The sequence below is a fragment of the Gorilla gorilla genome, chromosome 1, assembly GCF_029281585.2.
Source record: "Gorilla gorilla gorilla isolate KB3781 chromosome 1, NHGRI_mGorGor1-v2.1_pri, whole genome shotgun sequence".
Lineage (NCBI taxonomy): Eukaryota > Metazoa > Chordata > Mammalia > Primates > Hominidae > Gorilla > Gorilla gorilla.
The window spans coordinates 193,752,939-193,770,616 of NC_073224.2; the positions used below are offsets into that span (position 1 = coordinate 193,752,939).

Genomic DNA, 17,678 nt, shown 5'->3' on the forward strand with positions numbered 1-17,678 from the left:
AGATGTGGCTGAATGTGCCTTTGTGATTTAATGTGCCTCTGTGACTGACTGTGAGTGTCAAGGAGCGTTTGTGAGGGTATGGGTGTGCCGGAGAGGACATCAGCCCTGGTAAGAAAAGTGAAGGTCAGGAGGGGGATGGGGAACAGCCTAAAGGAGGAGAACATGGAGAAGGGTGAGATTCTGAGAAAGGCATACTACCTTTGGCCCTTCAACCATTCTCTGAGGTCAGTGTTTTCCAGAACTGGCAGCTGAGCTGGGGTGCTTAGGGGTGGGGCAAGACTGAGTTTGAGCCCAGAAAGTAGGGAGGGTGCTAAGCTCTCTGGCCTGGGGATTTTCCATTTGGATTTCTGAGTGTGTGCTCATGTGTCACTGGCTGTAACCGGGTTTCTGTGGGGTTGTGTCTTAGTAGCTGGGAACATTTTGTAGGACTCTGTATCTAATATGTTGCATTATGCATGGGCTAATATGTGTCGCACCGGTCCGAGATCTGGCTGCATTTCCAGGCCTACCTTCCCAAGGGGCTAGGGAAGGGAGTGAACCCTGAGACCTTTGGTGGCCTGGCCCCCTGGGGTTCAGGAAGTGTGGCTAATGTCCTTTGCTGCCTGTGAAGGGAAAGTGAATTGTGCTTATGTCTATCTACCCCAACTCTTGCCAGAGACTGGGACCCTGAGGGGGGTTGAGGCAGAGAATTCACTGACACACCATGCCCAGACAGTGCTGGGCTCTTCAGGTTATGGGATGGGGGTTGCTGAACATCAGCCAAAGCTAGAAGGTGCTTGGGCCATGCTCAAGGGCCCAAGAGGGGCCATACATATAAAGATACATGACACAGTTCACAAACACATGCAGACATGTAAATATAAGTGAACTCATAGACACATACTGCAACAACCACACACATGCATGCAAGCACATACTATAAGCAGATATACGCAGACACAAATGCATAGATCCCCACACGACATATGTAACAACACATACGCATGCCTCTAAATGAACACAGACAGAAACATGCATGCACCCAGACACAAGCACACAAGCATCCAGATGCAGACACATGCCTTCACACTCATGCAAACCCAGGCACACACAGACATACACGCATGCAGACACACTCACCAGACTTCCCTGCCCCTGCGGCCCTGGGACCCAGAAGCCTCCCTCCCCTATATGAGTGTGTAGTATGTGTGTGTGCATGCACTCATGCCCACACTTGTGTCTGTGTGTATCTGTGTCTGTGAGAGTGTGTGTTTGTGCTCGAGTGTGTGTATGATGGGGGTGCTAAGCTGTGGGAACCAGATGACATCATCTCTTCCAGCTATTTTTAGCTGTATCTGCAATGATGGCTTCTTCACTGCCCCTCCCCCTTCAGGTTCCTAATTCTCCTCCCCATCTAGGCTCCCAGAGGCAGCAGCAGCCAGAGGGCACCCACCACCTCAGTTTAGGTGGCTCCCGGATGAGCGGGTGCAGCCCACTCTCTCCCACCCTGCCAGAGTTCCCTGGTGGCTGAGAACACCAGGCTGTCAGGCTGGAAGGGCCTGGGTTAGCTGAGCTGACTTAGATGGTCTCCACCCCTTAGGGTGCCTCTGCTTCTGCTTTTCAATCTGCAACTCTGTGTCAGTCAACAGTGCCTGCTATGTGCCAGGGATGGTGCTAAATTCTGGAGATACAGCAGTGAGCAAGGCAGTGGGAGTTCTTTCCCAGAGGAATTATAGCTCAGTGAGAGGCACATTACACAGATTACACAAGCTCTTCATTAAATCGTGAGGAGGGCTCTGAGCACTTGTAACAGGGGCTCCTAGTTTGAGATGATGTTCTCTGCCTCTCTCTGTTCTTCCTTCTCCCATAGGTGAGATAACCTGAGGAAATCAGAGGGAATACAGCCCTTACCTTGCACCCTTCATCCTAACAACCGTATCTCCAGAATTCCACAGAGCAGTGCTTCCTTCTCACACCCTAGGCTGTGCTCCCAACATGGCACTAACACACCATCCAACTAATTGGTGGCCCATGATACTCATATCTCCTTTTTCTTTGTTTGTTTGTTTCTTTCTTCTTTTTTTTTTTTTTTTTTTTTGAGACAGGGCCGGGCTCTGTTGCCCAGGATGGAGTGCAGTGGCGCAATCTTGTCTCACTGCAACCATCTTCTCCCAGAGTCAAGTGATTCTCGTGCCTCAGCCTCCCTAGTAGCTGGGACTACAGGTGTGTGCCACCATGCCTGGCTAATTTTTGTATTTTTAGTAGAGATGGGGTTTTGCCACGTGGTCTAGGCTGGTCTTGAACTCCTGGCCTAAAGTGATCCACCTACCTCAGTCTTCCAAAGTGCAGGGATTACAGGCATGAGCCACCTGGCTCAGCCCTTTCCCCTGCCTAGTTTTTAGGGACAGGGTCTCTCTCTGTCACTCATACTGGAGTGCAGTGGCCTGACCTTAGCTCACTGCAGCCTCAATCTCCTGGGCACAATCTATCCTCCCACCTCAGTCCCACAAGTAGCTGGTACTACAGGTGCAGGCCACCATGCCTGGATAATTTAAACATTTTTTTTGTAGAAACAGGTTCTCCCAGCTACTCAGGAGGCTGAGGCACGAGAATTGCTTAAACCTGGGAGGTGGAGGTTGCAGCCAAGATCATGCCACTGCACTCCAGTTCTTGGGCTCAAGTGATCCTCCCGCCTCAGCCTCCCAAAATGTTGGGATTACAGACGTGAGCTACTGCTTGCCCCCTACCACCTCACTTTTCTTTGAAATCTTCCTGTAGTCAATCCCTGGGAGGCAGGCCACTATTCCTCATCTATAGATGAGAAAACCGAGGCTCAGAAATGGACAGCTCTGGACCACACCTCACAGTGCCTGGGGAGCAGCCCAGGGGAGATGGCAGGCAGGTGGAGAAGGAAGTGGTGGCGCACTGGGACAGTTGGCACAGGTGCAGGAGGAGCAGGCCAGGCCAAGCCACCGAATCGGGAGGTGAGGGGGAGGAGGACGATGGCCTGAGGGTTCATGCCAGGAGGAGGGCTTCCCGCTCCAGCCAGCCTCAGGCAGCCACTGGAAAATCGGGTTTGGCAGCTTCAGCCATGTGCTGCAGGACTGGAAGAAGGTCCAGGCTGCTCCTGGGAGGCAGCCTAGCACGGGCTCTTCCTCTAGCCCTGAGTTTCACCACCTGGCTAGTTGGGGGAGTATTACTTTATAATTCTGGGACCCTTTGGACCATGAAGAGAACAGCTCTGGGCTAGAGGCAGGAGCTCGGAGCTTCAGTCTTGGTTCTGCCCCAAGCCCTGATCTGATCCTTGGAATGTCCTGGCCCCTCTCTTTGCCTCTGTGGCTCCGCTCTAGAGAAATAGGTTCCCCAGACCCCAACTCCTGCCCCCGAGATTTTCCTGGGAGTCTGACTCAGGCACAGGAACACAGAGTCAGTGGGTAAGGGCACGAACAGATAGCCCCTGGGGCGCCAGGCTGGAGGTCGCTTGTCACTAATAGGTCAATGGCCGGAAGCCCAGCTCCAACCCCACAATGCAATACCGGTCACCCCACCCTTACCAGTGCCCTCACCCACACCCCCACTTCCGGCCTCTGTTCCTTCCTCACCTCTGGGGAAGGCTGCAGGGCTCCCTAGGGAATTTCCCCTGGTTCCTCCACTGGCTCTCTGCCCAGTGCTTAACCCTTCTTCCCACACCTACCCATTCAGCCAGGCCAGTCTCCCACAAAACTTTCTCTCCCTGGACCATGGGGCAGTGCAAGGAGGACAGGAAGCTGGGTGGAAGGACTGCAAAGGAGACTGCTTTTCCTGCTACCCTCAGGTACTAAAGCCCAAGTAAGAGTTTTCAGGAGAGAGGGAGTAGACTGAGTGTTGGGCCCCAGGACTGGGCTTCCCTGGGTACTATCCCAACCCCTGAGCCTCGGGAGAGGTAGGAATGACCATCCTCTGCACCAGCATGCCCAGAGAAGAGAGCCTGGAGGTGAGACTTGCAACTTCTAGAAAACAAACACAAAACTGACGCCAAGAGAGTGCTGACTACTATTACCAACACAATTCATTAAACACAATTTTAAAAAATCATGAAATTCTAGATTCATGGAGTTCACAGTTATGGAATCTTAGCATCACAGAATTCCAGCATGGTAAAATCTGGGTTATAGAAACTAAGAAATTCAGAATTGTGGCATTACTGAGTTCCAGATGACAAAATTAGAATATCCTTGAAATGGACATCTTGAGAAATCAATTAATAAAGCCCTTACATTCAGGTGGCTGTCTAAACTAGAGGATTTCCTGCTGGGGATAGGCAAAGGTGTCCACACATGAACATTGAGGGGAGGTAGGGAGCCTGGGACACATAAGCTTAAACCAGGCAGGGCCAGGCGCGGTGGCTCGCGCCTGTAATCCCAGCACTTTGGGAGGCTGAGGCTGGTGGATCACCTGAGGTCAGGAGTTTGAGACCAGCCTGGCCAATATGGTGAAGCCCCGTCTCTACTAAAAATACAAAAATTAGCCAGGCTTGGTGGCAGGTACCTGTAATCCCAGCTACTTGGGAGGCTGAGGCAAGAGAATCGCTTGAACCTGGGAGGCAGAGGTTGCAGTGAGCCGAGATCATGCCATTGCACTCCAGCCTGGGGGACAAGAGCTAGACTTTGTCTCAAAACAAACAAACAAACAAACACCAAACCAGACAGAAGACAGGCTTTGTCCATGAGAACACATTTCTGGTTCCTGAAGATGAGGGGCAGGAGGCAGCAGGTGGGGATAGAGAAAGCAGAATTATACAAACAAAGAAAACATAACCTAAAGAAAGAATCATCAAGTAGCATAATATGCTGACCCCAGCATCTCCAGCTTCCCCATAACTGCGGTTACCATCAGCCCAGGACATTTCCTTCCAAAGGTTAGTAAGACTTCTTATCATATTGGAATGGCTATCTTTTTTGGGAAGAAAGGTACCGAACAGAAAATACTCCATGCTTTTCTCTGGGTGGCTGGGAGGAATAGACTGTCTTCAAAGGTGCTAAGCCCTGAGCCACATGATGCACACCAAAGCCACTCCATGTGGTGGGGTTCAGAGCTCCCAGCAAGGCCCTGATAGAGGACCCTGTGGAGAGCACCTGGGTGGGGTGGTGCCTAGGGGGGCTGATCATCTCTATAGAAGGAGCCAATCTTGAGGCAAAATTTATATGGGGACCCTTGTCCAATCTTTGGGGCTGGTTATTCAGCAAACAACAAAGGTATTTACCTAGCACTTCTGGGAAACTACTGCAAACTCAGGAACCCAGAAGGAGCAGTTCCAAAGACCGGCAAATGCCAGGCCCTGCTGGGCATGGGAAATGGGGCAATGTCAGCTGAAGGTCTTCTTGCTCAGCTGTCTGTCCTTGGATTCAGCTCAATACCTCAGCCCTGACCTCTACTCACACGCCCATTTGCCTCCCTCTCCTTGCTTGCCTGCTGTTCTACCTACTTATACCTGCTGTGTGACCTTTGGCAAGTTCTATCCCATCTCTGGGCCTCAAATCTCCTTTGCTGTCTTTTGAAGTCTATAATTGGGTTTAAGTGCAGCTTTTAGGATTGTATATTCCTGCTTTTGTCTAGAGAAGTTTTAGCTTCAGGTATCTCCATTCCCAGCTTCCAGAAAAAGTATCAGGCAGCTTCAGGGGAGAATGCAGGGAATAGGGAATAAAAATAATGCCCACATTTGACATCCTAAATGTGTCAATGCCTATGATGGGTGTTTTCATAAATCTTACGCCCACAACCACCACTCTTTGTGTATAAATCATTGCTCCCATTTTATAGATGAAGGAACAGAGGTCCAGGGAGGGTAGATAAGATGCCTAAGATCATCCAGCTAGGGAGTAACAGAACTGGAATCTCAACTAAGTCTGTCTAAATCTGAGGGCTGTGGTTTCAGATTAGCATTACTCCATGAGGCTTCAATAGGTAAAATGTGAGTCCATGGATGAGAGTTTCAGGAAGAAGTGGTCTGTGCAGCCCTGAGAGGCAGTGAGTTCCATTCGTAAGTGCAATACGGGCTGACAGCTTTTTGTGCTGTGAAAAAAGCTGAACCAAGGTTCCTTCTATTTGGGAACTCTGGGTAGTCTCAGCTCAGATTGGAGATAGCTGGGCTGAACTGGGGGTGAGGAGGTTGGAGTGGAGAGTGGAATGGTCCTGAACTGGTCTTCAGGGAGTTGAGGGGCTATGCCACTGTTCCTGGAGATAGTGTGTGTGTGTTGAGGAGGGGGTATAAAGGGGGCTTCTTCACTTTCTGGGATGTGCCAGTTCACCCTCCCCACCATCCCCAGCTGGAGCTGGTTGTCAGGCCTCCAGAGCCAGGGGCAGGGGGACTTTCCAGCTGGGATAGCATCATGATGTGTTGACACCAGATTCACTGCCTTGAGGTTCCCAGCAATCTTGCACAATTGCCTCAGTTAACTGATACAAGGGAGGTGGGAGGATTTCAGATCCCCTGATTCCAGCCCGGCTCTGCCCTGCCCAAGGTTGGGTTATGATAAGGAGGCTGGGTAATCCAGCCACTGGCTGATAGGGTCACTGGCTCATAGGGTCAGGGCTGGAGGCAGCCCTGGGGGTCATCTCATTTAGCTCCCTCACTGGAAGGGTGAAGGAGTCTGAGGTCCAGAGAGGGAACAGGCCCTTCCAAGGGTCACACAGAACCACTGCTGTCCCCAACACTCCCCTTGGCACCAAGGACACAGAACTGAATCAGTCCTGGTCCTTGTTCTTGAGAGCTTGCACCCTAATGGAGAAAACAGACTAGCAGACACACCAAGAAAAATGTCAGGGCTAAAAGAGAGGCTCGGACTTAGTATACTAAGAGCTTAGAGAAGTAGGGACACAGACCTCCTAGAGGCTCCACAGAAGATGGCATAGGTATTTTTTTTTTAATTTAATTTAATTTAATTAATTTATTTTTTTGAGATGGAGTCTCGCTCTGTCGCCCTGGTTGGAGTGCAGTGGTGTGATCTAGGCTCACTGCAACTTCCGCCTCCCAGGTTCAAGTGCATGCATCAGCCTCCCAAGTAGCTGAGGTTACAAGCATGCGCCACCACGCCCAGCTAATTTTGGTGTTTTTAGTAGAGACAGGGTTTCACCATGTTGGCCAGGCTGGTCTCAAACTCCTGATTTCAAGTGATCTGCTGTCCTCAGCCTCCCAAAGTGCTGGGATTACAGGCATGAGTCACTGCACCCGGCCACAGGTAGTTTTTAAATTGGGCTTAAAGAATGGGCAAAATTTTAGCTAATGCAAAGGGGAAAGAACTTTCTTGATTGAGAAACAGCGTGAGTGGAAGCCCAGAGCGGGCACTGATTGGCCGTATGAGATGACTGAAGGGCAGCAGTATAGCCAGGGCCAGGACTTGAGGTCAGGATGCCTGTGCTCTGTGAGCACACAGTAGTCACCAAGGTGCAGGCCTCAGGGATATGAGGACCCCAGAAGGAGCAGGTAGGGGGAACCTGGTGAGACTACAGCTGGGAGATTCTTAACAGTAGAGGTGGGGGCTGTTATACTCACCACCTCCAGGCTGGCAGTTTCCTTTAATCCAAGACACACATATACACACAAAGCCTTTACCCTTATCTCCCTCCACGAGAACCCAGGCCCACCTCGAGATCTGGCCTAGAGGAGGAGGCTGCTCCTCACCTAGCTAGCTGCCTCTCCACCCAGGTTTCAAGGCCAGGGCGCACACCCCCTCCTTGCAGTAGCTTCCTCCCCACTGCCCCATTTCCCATCCCCCCACACCCTCGTCTCTGGACCAGGAAGGGATGGGGACATCCAGAGCTTCGGAGCTTTGGCAGCAGCTAGCCTTCTCGCGGCTGCTGTGATGCAAATCCGCTCCGGATTTATTCGCGGGGCGTTCTTTCCGTAAAGCGAGGCGCACCCGGCGCCAGCGCTTGGCTGGAAGTGCCTTTCCTGGCCCTGACCCAAGGGCGCCAGGGCCCAGAATTGGGGGTGCCTTCCCCGCTAGAGTCCCGCAGCTAGGGTCCTGGGCGCGCGGGTGGGAGCGAAGCAGGGAGTCGCGGGGTGGGGCTATAATTAACCGCGCCGGGCGCGGAGTCAGGAAAAGGAAGCCAAGATCTTGAAGGACCTCCCGAGCCTGGTTGAACGCAGCTAGAAGTGCGGGGTCTGGGGAGCTCCTTAAACAGGCTGGACCCTGGTCTCGAGGTCTGAGCCTGGGTTTTGGTAAAGAAAATTTGAAGGTTTGAGGCTGGCAAGCATGTTTAAGGTTGGGGGCGTGGGGTGGAGGATGTAGAATCCACGTCTTCTATCCGGAAAGCGGCTCCATTGTCTTGCTTGTCCCTGTCTAAACGCAGTTTGGACACGACTAGCGAATTCGACCGATTACTGTTCTCATCCTCGAGGTACCCTCGCAAGGAAGCGAAGTGGGCTCACTAGCAGTTACTACTCAAGGGCCTGACAGCCTGAGGCTTCTGGGGACCGGAAGGAGGGGTGGGGGAAGGGCATGCCGAACTAGGGGTGTGCTGTGTACTTCCAGAGGCTCCAGCTTCAGAAAAGAGAACTGTAGTTTGTGGTGTAAAAAGCTTGTATGACCTGGCCAGGTGTGGTGGCTCACGCCTCCCAGCACTTTGGGAGGCAGAGGCGGGCAGATCACTTGAGGCCAGGAGTTGGAGAACAGCCTGGCCAACATGGTGAAACCCCGTCTCTACTAAAAATACAAAAATTAGCCAGGCGTGGAGGCGCACACCTGTAATCCCAACTACTCGGGGGCCTGAAGCACGAGAGTCGCTTGAACCTGGGAGGCTGAGGTTGCACTGAGCCAAGATCATGTCACTGCACTCCAGCCTGGGCGACAGAGCGAGACTCTGTCTCAGAAAAAAAGAAAAGAAAAGAAAAAAACCTATAAGCATAGGAATAGACAGATGGTATTATTGAGTGCCTATGCATACCAGATGAAGGGTGTTCACCAAATTGACCAAAAAAAGAGTGCTTCTTATTTTTTCTTGGTACCTTCATAAGAAGAAAAGGACAGGCCGGGCACGGTGGCTCACGCCCGTAATCCCAGTACTTTGGGAGGCCGAGGCGGGCGAATCACGAGGTCAGGAGATCGAGACCATCCTGGCTAACACAGGTGAAACCCCATCTCTACTAAAAAAAATACAAAAAATTAGCCGGGTGCGGTGGCGGGCGCCTGTAGTCCCAGCTACTCGGGAGGCTGAGGCAGGAGCATGGCGTGAACCCAGAAGGCGGAGCTTGCAGTGAGCCGAGATCGCGCCACTGCACTCCAACCTGGGCTACAGAGTGAGACTCAGTCTCAAAAAAAAAAAAAAAAAAAAAAAAAAAGGACAAAGCAGCAGTTTAAATTAAAAATAAACAAATAAATAGACCTGGGTTTCAACACTGCTGAACCACTTACGGTTTGGCCCTGGAAAATTTGCTTCAACTTCTCCAAGCCTGAGTTTTCTTATCTGTAAAGTAAGAATAATAGGGGCCAGGCGCAGTGGCTCACGCTTGTAATGCCAGCACTTTGGGAGGCTGAGAACGGCGGATCATCTGAGGTCGGGAGTTTGAGACCAGCCTGACCAACATGGAGTAAACCCCGTCTCTACTAAAAATACAAAATTAGCCAGGCATGGTGGCACATGCCTGTAATCCCAGCTACGCAGGAGGCTGAGGCAGGAGAATCACTTGAACCTGGGAGGGGGAAGTTGTGGTGAGCCGAGATCACACCATTGCATTCCAGCCTGGGCAACAAGAGTGAAACTCCATCTCAAAAAAAAAAAAAAGAAGAAGAAGAAGAATAGAAATACCCAGGTGTTGTGAGGGTTGAGTTAAGGCATCAGAGGTGTTTGAATAGTGCTCCCTAAATGGCAGCAATAAGGACACTTAGCCTAGTTTGGGGGTATGTGTGGCAAACTGGGGAGCAAAAAGTCTTCTGGAAGAGTAGAAATCTGAGCTAAATCTCAAAATATGAGTAGGAGCTGGTCTGGGGGAAACAAAGGGAGGAAGTTACTCGGGAGACTGAAACGGGAAGATTGCTTGAGACCCGTCTGGGCAACATAGTGAGATCCTATCTCTAAAAAAAAGTAGAAAACTTAGTTGGGCATAGTGATGCACCTGTAGTCCCAGCTACTTGGGAGGCTCAGGCAGGAGGATCCTGTGAGCCCAGGAGTTTGAGGTTGCAACGAGATATGATCATGCCACTGCACTCCAGCCTGGAACACACAGTGAGAACCCCATCTCAAAAAAAGGGATGGGGGAGTGGGGAGGAAGAGAAGGAGGTTAATGACAGAGGGAATAGCATAAGCAAAACCAGGTAGGTAAGAGCCAGGACAGAAAATCTGGGGAAACTACAGGTGTAAGACAGGAAGTAGAAAGAGATGAGGTTAGAAAGGTAAGCAGGGACCAGACTGGGGCAAGGTGGGGGGCTTGGAGTTATTGAGGCCAGTATTTTTTGTTGTTGTTGAGACGGAGTTTCGCTCTTGTTGCCCAAGCTGTAGTGCAATGGCGCAATCTCGGCTCACTGCAATCTCCGCCTCCCGGGTTCAAGCGATTCTCCTGTTGAAGCTGGTTTTTATCCTGAGAGCCCTTGAGGGGTTTTCAGCAGAAGCAGGAGATAAGCTCCCTGTGGGGCAGTGGGGAGTCAAGGAGACCTGTGAAGAGGAGGCTGTGGTAATGCCTCAGGGGAGAGGGATCGTGGCATGAACCACAGTGTTGGCCCTGGGATGGAAAGAAATGGATGGAGCTGAGAGGTACAAGTGACAGGTCTTGGTGATGAATTGAATGGGAATTGAGTGAGAGGGAGGTATGAGGATGATATCCTGATTTCCAGCTTGGGTCCTGGGTTGTGCTATTCACTGAGACAGGGAGCAGGAAGAATAACATATTTGGGAGGAGGCTTGAGTTCAGTTTTGGACACCTATGACCACACCCCTAGATAGATCCTCAATAATTGGAGTCCTGTAATCCTCCTACCTGTTAACTACTCTGTCCAGAGATGGGAGAGGTATTATTAGTCAGTGCTGGTTGTTTGTTCCCTGGCTGTGGCTCATTGGAGGTCTGACTGGCAAGGCCATAGAGGTAGGGGGTGCCCCTGCTACCACTGGGCTGGGCCTAGTGCATCTCCCTTTGTGGTCTGGTCAGCCAGGCAGTTTCTCTGGGCACAATCATGTTATATGAGCTCAAGGATTGGGTTGTCAGACTGTTCCCAAAGAGAATCCAAGGAGTGGGACAGTGCTCTGTGCTGTGGAGATTACCGTCTCTATTTTACAGCTGAGGAAACTGAGGCTCAGGAATTGAGTGGCAGAGCCAGGAGGTGAATGAAGGTCTGTGTGACGTCTTCTCACAGTACCAGCTGCCACATCATCAATGGTGACATCTGCTCTAAGAGGGCAGGGAAAGCACCAGGGCCATGGTTCCTTGGGGGAAGAATGCCATCTGGGGTGTAGTAGGGATCAGGAAGGAGACAGGGAAAGCTTCCTGGAGGTGGTACCATTTGTGTTGTCCTAGAAGCATCATCTTGTTTTCTGTCTCTCTAGCTAGTAATCATTGACAATCATTTGTTGCCTGCAGTGAGGGAGACCTTTTTGTCTGAAGGACCTCTAGGCAGAATGTGTCCTCAGACCTCAAAAAGTGGCAAGCTGGAATTACTGCAGACAGCTCCCACAGGCAAGCCTGACATGGGGGCACTTCTACCTCAGTCTCTGGCATTGGTCAGCTGGGGCATCCCTTTTGCACTGGTACTTCACTAGCAGCTGGAAACCCAGTTGTCTATTCATTTTCATATCAGGGTCAGCACAAGTTTATGTTCTGTTCTCCAGTTTTATTTTACTTTTTAAAAAAGCATCATGTTATGAAGTGATAGATTCTGTCTAAAGAAGGACTGGCAATTATGAGAAAAACTTTCTGTGGATAATTGAGGGAAGGTTTTAAGACATAAAAGAAATGTCGCTAACCTTCATCTGTCATCCATCAAGCATTTTCCCTCAGGTGTCCAAAAGGCTGAAGCAGCCTGATGTGGTATAAAGGGGTGGCCATATTCTTCATAGGTAAGAAAAGGTGACTTCCAAAATAATGTTTAAGTAATGTTTGTTCATTGTAGAAAACTTGAAAAATACAGGCAAATAAAAAGAAAAAATATATAAAGTATCCTTTAAGAAATAAACAGTGCGGTCGGGCGTGGTGGCTCGTGCCTGTAATCCCAGCACTTTGGAAAGCTGAGGTGGGTGGATCACTTGAGGTCAAGAGTTTGAGACCAGCTTAACTAACATGGTGAAACCTCATCTCTACTAAAAATACAAAATATTAGCCGGGTGTGGTGGTGCACGCCTGTAATCCCAGGTACTTCAGAGGCTGAGGCAGGAGAATCACTTGAACCTAGGAGGTGGAAGTCGCAGTGAGTCGAGATTGTGTCACTGTACTCCAGCCTGGGCGACAGAGCAAGACTCTGTCTCGGAAAAATAAAAATAAATAAACACTGCTCTAATTTTTTATATATGGAAATCAGAGTATCATGTATTTTTAAATTTTGGGGTATATGTGGTTTTCTTTTACGTTATTAATATTATACCACATAGACAGTTTTGTATCTTGCTTTAATTTAATTAATTAATTTATTTATTTGAGATGGAGTCTCACTCTGTCACCCAGGCTGGAGTGCAGTGGGACGATCTCGGTTCACTGCAACCTCTGCTTCCTGGGCTCAAGTGATCCTCCTGAGTAGCTGGAACTACCGGCACACACCGTCACTCCCAGCTAATTTTTATATTTTTTTTGTAGAGATGGGGTTTTGCCATGTTGTCCAGGCTGGTCTCTAACTCCTGGGCTCAAGTGGTCCCCCACCTGGGCCTCCCAAAGTGCTGGGATTACAGGCATGAGCCACCCCACTCAAGCCACCATGCTTAGCCTATTTTACCAAACTCTTACCCTTAGACGTATAAATTGTTTCTAATTTTTTGCTATTCTAAAAATACTATGAAGAAAATCTTTTTTTTTTTTTTTGAGATGGAGTCTCACTCTGTCGCCCAGGCTGGAGTGCGGTGGCGTGATCTCGGCTCACTGCAAGCTCCGCCTCCCGGGTTCACACCATTCTCCTGCCTCAGCCTCCCAAGCAGCTGGGACTACAGGTGCCCGCCACCACGCCCAGCTAATTTTTTGTATTTTTAGTAGAGACAGGGTTTCACCATGTTAGCCAGGATGGTCTCGATCTCCTGACCTCGTGATCCGCCCACCTTGGCCTCCCAAAATGCTGGGATTACAGGTGTGAGCCACCGTGCCCGGCCTGAAGAAAATCTTTATGCATGAATCTTTGTTGATATTTTGGCTTACATTCTTTCCTTCTTTTTCTGAAATTGGGTCTTGTTCTGTTGCCCAGATAGGAGTGCAGTGGCTATTCACAGATGAAGTCATAGCACATTATAGCCTCAAACTCCTGGGCTCCAGTGATCCTCCTGGCTCAGCCTCCCAAGTAGCTGGGACTATAGGTGCATGCCACCATGCCTGGCTTGGATTATTTTCTTACAATTTTTTCTGGAAGTGAAATTACTGGGTCAGAGGATCAAAATATTTTTAAGGATCTTGACATATATTGCCAAAATGCTTTCCAGAAAGGTTGTGCCAATTACATGCCATCACCCTGATATTAATGTACCTGTCTTATGACATAGCACTGAGTATTAACATTTTAAAAATCCTTGGCTGGGTGCAGTGGCTCATGCCTGTAATCTCAGCACTTTGGGAGGCCAAGGCAAGAGGATCACTTGAGGTCAGGAGTTTGAGACCAGCCTAGGCAACATAGTGAGACATTGTCTCTACAAAAAAAAAAAAAAAAAAAAAAAAATTAGCTAGGTATGGTGGGACATGCCTGTAGTCCCAGCTACTAAGGGAGGCTGAGGTCGGGGGATCATTTGAGCCCAGGAGTTCAAGGCTGCAGTGAGCTATGATTGTGCCACTGTACTCTGAGTGACAGAGTGAGACCCTGACAAAAAAAAATCCTTGCAAATTTGATAAGTGAATCATTGCTTTTTGGGTGTTTAGTAGTTTCTTGGAGGACCAAGAGGCATAGTTTCATCAGGTCAATGATGTGGTCCAATCTGACTGGTGAATTCCTCTACTGATCAGACTATCTCCTTAACTACATTGATGCGGTTTGGCCATTATTGTTTTTTACACTCCTGGGAGTCTCTCCTCCTTTTGGTTACGGTCTCCCCATTTTCCTTTGGGGAACACTCCTCCCCATCTTGGTCCATGTGTTCCAACTGGGCCTAGTCCACACCTGAATTCCAGGGATGGGCACTGAAATCCTATCTTGGCCAATCATGACAAAAATTGGTTTAGTGATGGGCATTTCACCCAAGTGGGGCAATGAGTGCCTTTTGCTGGAATAAATGGGACAGAGGCCCTCTCTCCTATTACAGGGTTAAGGATAGAGAACTGAAGCTGAAAAATGTAGTTCTGGAGATGGCTGTTGGTCATCTTTGCCATTCAAGGGGACAGCCTACTTGAGATGGAAGTCAACATTAGTTAAGAGATGCCAAGAAATGGAGAAAACACATACCTGAAGATTTTTTTGAGCTCCTGGGTTCAGCTGCCTGGGTTTTCTGTTAATGAGGCAACAAATCCTCCCTTTTAAAAAGACAGTTTGAGCTAGGTTTCTATTATATGCAACTGAAAAAGTCCTATGGTTTTGCATGGTGTTCAGAAAAGGCAAATGTGCCTAATTTGTTACAGAATCGTAGGTTCTGAAAGTTGAAGAATCTTCACCACCTTCTTCTTCCATGTTTTATACACAGACCTACATGTATTTTAGTTAGATATCAGTCCAGTCTTTGCTTGCTTAAATCCAAGGATGGAATACTCACTGTCTTAAGAGGTCATCTGTCTCATGACTGGAGAGTCAGTGCTGAAGGAGAGATTTTTAGTTTTTGTTTTCTCATAAACTGGAAGAACTAAATAAATTATCCCCATGCCTGAAAATAAGACAAAGGATAAGAATAACCTAATCTGATGAACCAACTATTTTGGACAAATCATTGGCTGTGCAAAAGGAGAGGCTAAAGAACTAAGTTTAGGGACAGAACAGAGCTACATGATTTGAATAAAAAAATGAGGTTTTTGTTTGCTTGTGTGTTTTTGCTTTTGAGAATCTGGGAGTCAGGAAGAGAGGGCTGGAGAGTAAAAGAGGAGGAAAAGGAAAGTAAAAAACAACACGGCATAGCAGAAAGGTAATGACAAGAATTTAGTATTAAATTTGGGTAGTTTCCTGTGGCTATGCTAAATCTCATGACAGTGAAGTTTGGTAACAAATGCCCCTGGTAAGTGATTTGTTTTTCTGTGTGTGTGTGTGTGTGTGTGTGTGTGTGTGTGTGTGTGTGTGTGTGTGTGTGTATGGTACTCATAGAGAGGGTTGAGAACCAGGTGCAGGATGGGGATAACACATGTGGCATGTGTGGTGATCTACAAGCTAAATTCAGATAGTGGAAGCTGAAACTTAGAGCCAGAGGTGATGATGACAATGTAATTGTCCTGGGGATTTTCTGTAATCTCTGGAAATATTTTGGGGAATCTTTGGGAATGAGGGCTTGAGCCAGTCTTATCTGGTCCTTAAGGGGCAGAGAGAGCCCCAGCTAACAACTGGATCATGCTCAAAATCCAGTCTTATTATAATGTAATTTTGTCTTATATTAAGGCAAAATTAGCCTCTCTAAAGCCTTCCTATGATGAAAGGTATTTGCCTTTAAGGGCCATGGAGAGTCTGTTCCCTTTGTTCCACATGACTGTAACTTTATCATCTGATTTTGGAGTCAGAACTGAGTTTGAATCTGGGCTTTGCCCCTGACTGTGTGACCATGGAATTTATAATCTAGTGGAAAGAGACTGAAAATAAACAAATGAATAAAATAGATAGTATTACAGATGGAGATAAGTGCTATGGAGTTAAAGCAGGTAACGGGGAGACAAAGTAGGTAAGGAGAGTGCCATGGGGATTATTTGCCATTTTATTTTATTTATTTATTTATTTATTTATTTATTTTTGAGATGGAGTCTCACTTTGCTGCCCAGGCTGGAGTGCAGTGGTGCCATTTCGGCTCACTGCAACTTCTGTCTCCCAGATTCAAGCAATTCTCCTGCCTCAGCCTCCTGAGTAGCTGGGATAGCAGGCACGTGCCACCACGCCTGGCTAATTTTTTGTATTTTTAGTAGAGACGGGGTGTAACCATATTGGTTAGGCTGGTCTCGAACTCCTGACCTCGTGATCCACCCGTCTCGGTCTCCCAAAGTGCTGGGATTACAGGCGTGAGCCACTGTGCCTGGCTGTAATCTACTGTTATTAAGATGACAACTTAGTCTTCAACCTCGTCAACCATTCTTTTTTGATAATGATTTGTGATTCTCCCTCCATCCCAGTTCTGTTTCTCTGACTCATGATCTTTTTAGCTTATCTTTCTTCTGCAGTTTGTTAATCAGTCACTAAATGCACCACCACCTGCTATATGCTACACACTAGGTTGTAGGACTTTCTTAAGATGCCTACTGTCCCATGGGGGAGAGAACAGCTGTACATTAGTAGCCACTGTATAAAGCAGAGCAGGCCCAAGAGAATAACAAGTGCAGTGCTCTGGGAGTTCAGAGGTGAGCTCATGGAAGGCTTTCTGGAAGAGGTGGCACTTGGACTGACCTCTGAGGGTGGATGAAGATGAAGTGGAGAGGGCATTCCAGGAAGAAGGAAAGGCGTGAGACACTAGCATGCGCAAGTCACAAGTGGGGTGGGGGAAACTGCCTGATAGAGTACAAGCATGGTATGTTGGAAGGTGAGAAGTGGAGAGCAGACTCTAAAGTGAGTTAATTAAGTTAGGGAGTTTGGATGTATTCTGAGAATGATAGAGAGCCATTGGACACTTTTAGACAGGGAGTGAAATAGTCACAATTGTGTTTTCAAATGATTTCTCTCACTGCAGTGGAGGAGGACAGCTTAGAGTCAGCAGGAATGGGGGTGAGAAGGAGTGGGATGGGGTGACCCAGGAGGCTGTAACAGCTGTCATAGTGAGTACTGATGAAGCCTTAGGAATGGAAATGGAGAGAAGCGATGATAGAAATGCAGGGAGAAACAAAGGATGTGCTACCTGCTCCCCAAGGATTATCAGGGAGCATGTAGGAATTGCCCAAATACGATTGCAATAAAAATGTGCTGTTAACTCTTCTGAAATTGGGCTTTAGGTGGTTGAGGTCAGCTATTTTCAGTCCCCTCCATAAAGGTATTATGAAATACCTTTCAGAAGGGAGGATAGAAGGGAATAACGTGTGTCTGCCCTGGGCACCTTCTTGTTTTGGTATCTGATAACTACACAAAGCTTCAGCACCCTTAGGCACTTCGGCCATCACCCAGTCCTTCAAAGACCAACTTTCTGAACAGGGATTTCTCTTGGAGTCCCTGCTGACTCTAAGCTTTCCTCCTCCACTGCAGCGAGAGGAGCTTGAATTGAGAGACGGAGAATTGAGTTTTGGCCCTGGGAATATAAGGTTTAAAGTGAATAAGGCTGATTTCCACATAATCATTCCAAAAGGCTGTTTTGACTTTCTAAATGGGCCATCCAGCTGAAGAAATTAAAAATCATCCCAAATTTGATAATTTGGGGAACTCTGGATCTGCTGAGCCACTAGTTCCTTTTAAAGAGGAAAGCCAATCCATGGTCAGGCGCAGTGGCTCATGTCTTGTAATCCCAGC

The 17,678-nt window shown here is 48.4% G+C and overlaps 1 protein-coding gene across 1 annotated transcript in view; it reads left to right on the forward strand.

Annotated features, from left to right (window-relative positions):
• The first annotated feature begins 74 nt into the window (after positions 1–74).
• PIK3R3 (phosphoinositide-3-kinase regulatory subunit 3) overlaps positions 75–17,678 on the forward strand; it is a 135,257-nt gene continuing 117,653 nt past the window's right edge. The window contains exon 1 of the mRNA XM_019017756.3: positions 75–224. The gene's annotated coding sequence lies outside the window, so the exon portion shown is untranslated. The remainder of the gene's footprint in view (positions 225–17,678) is intronic.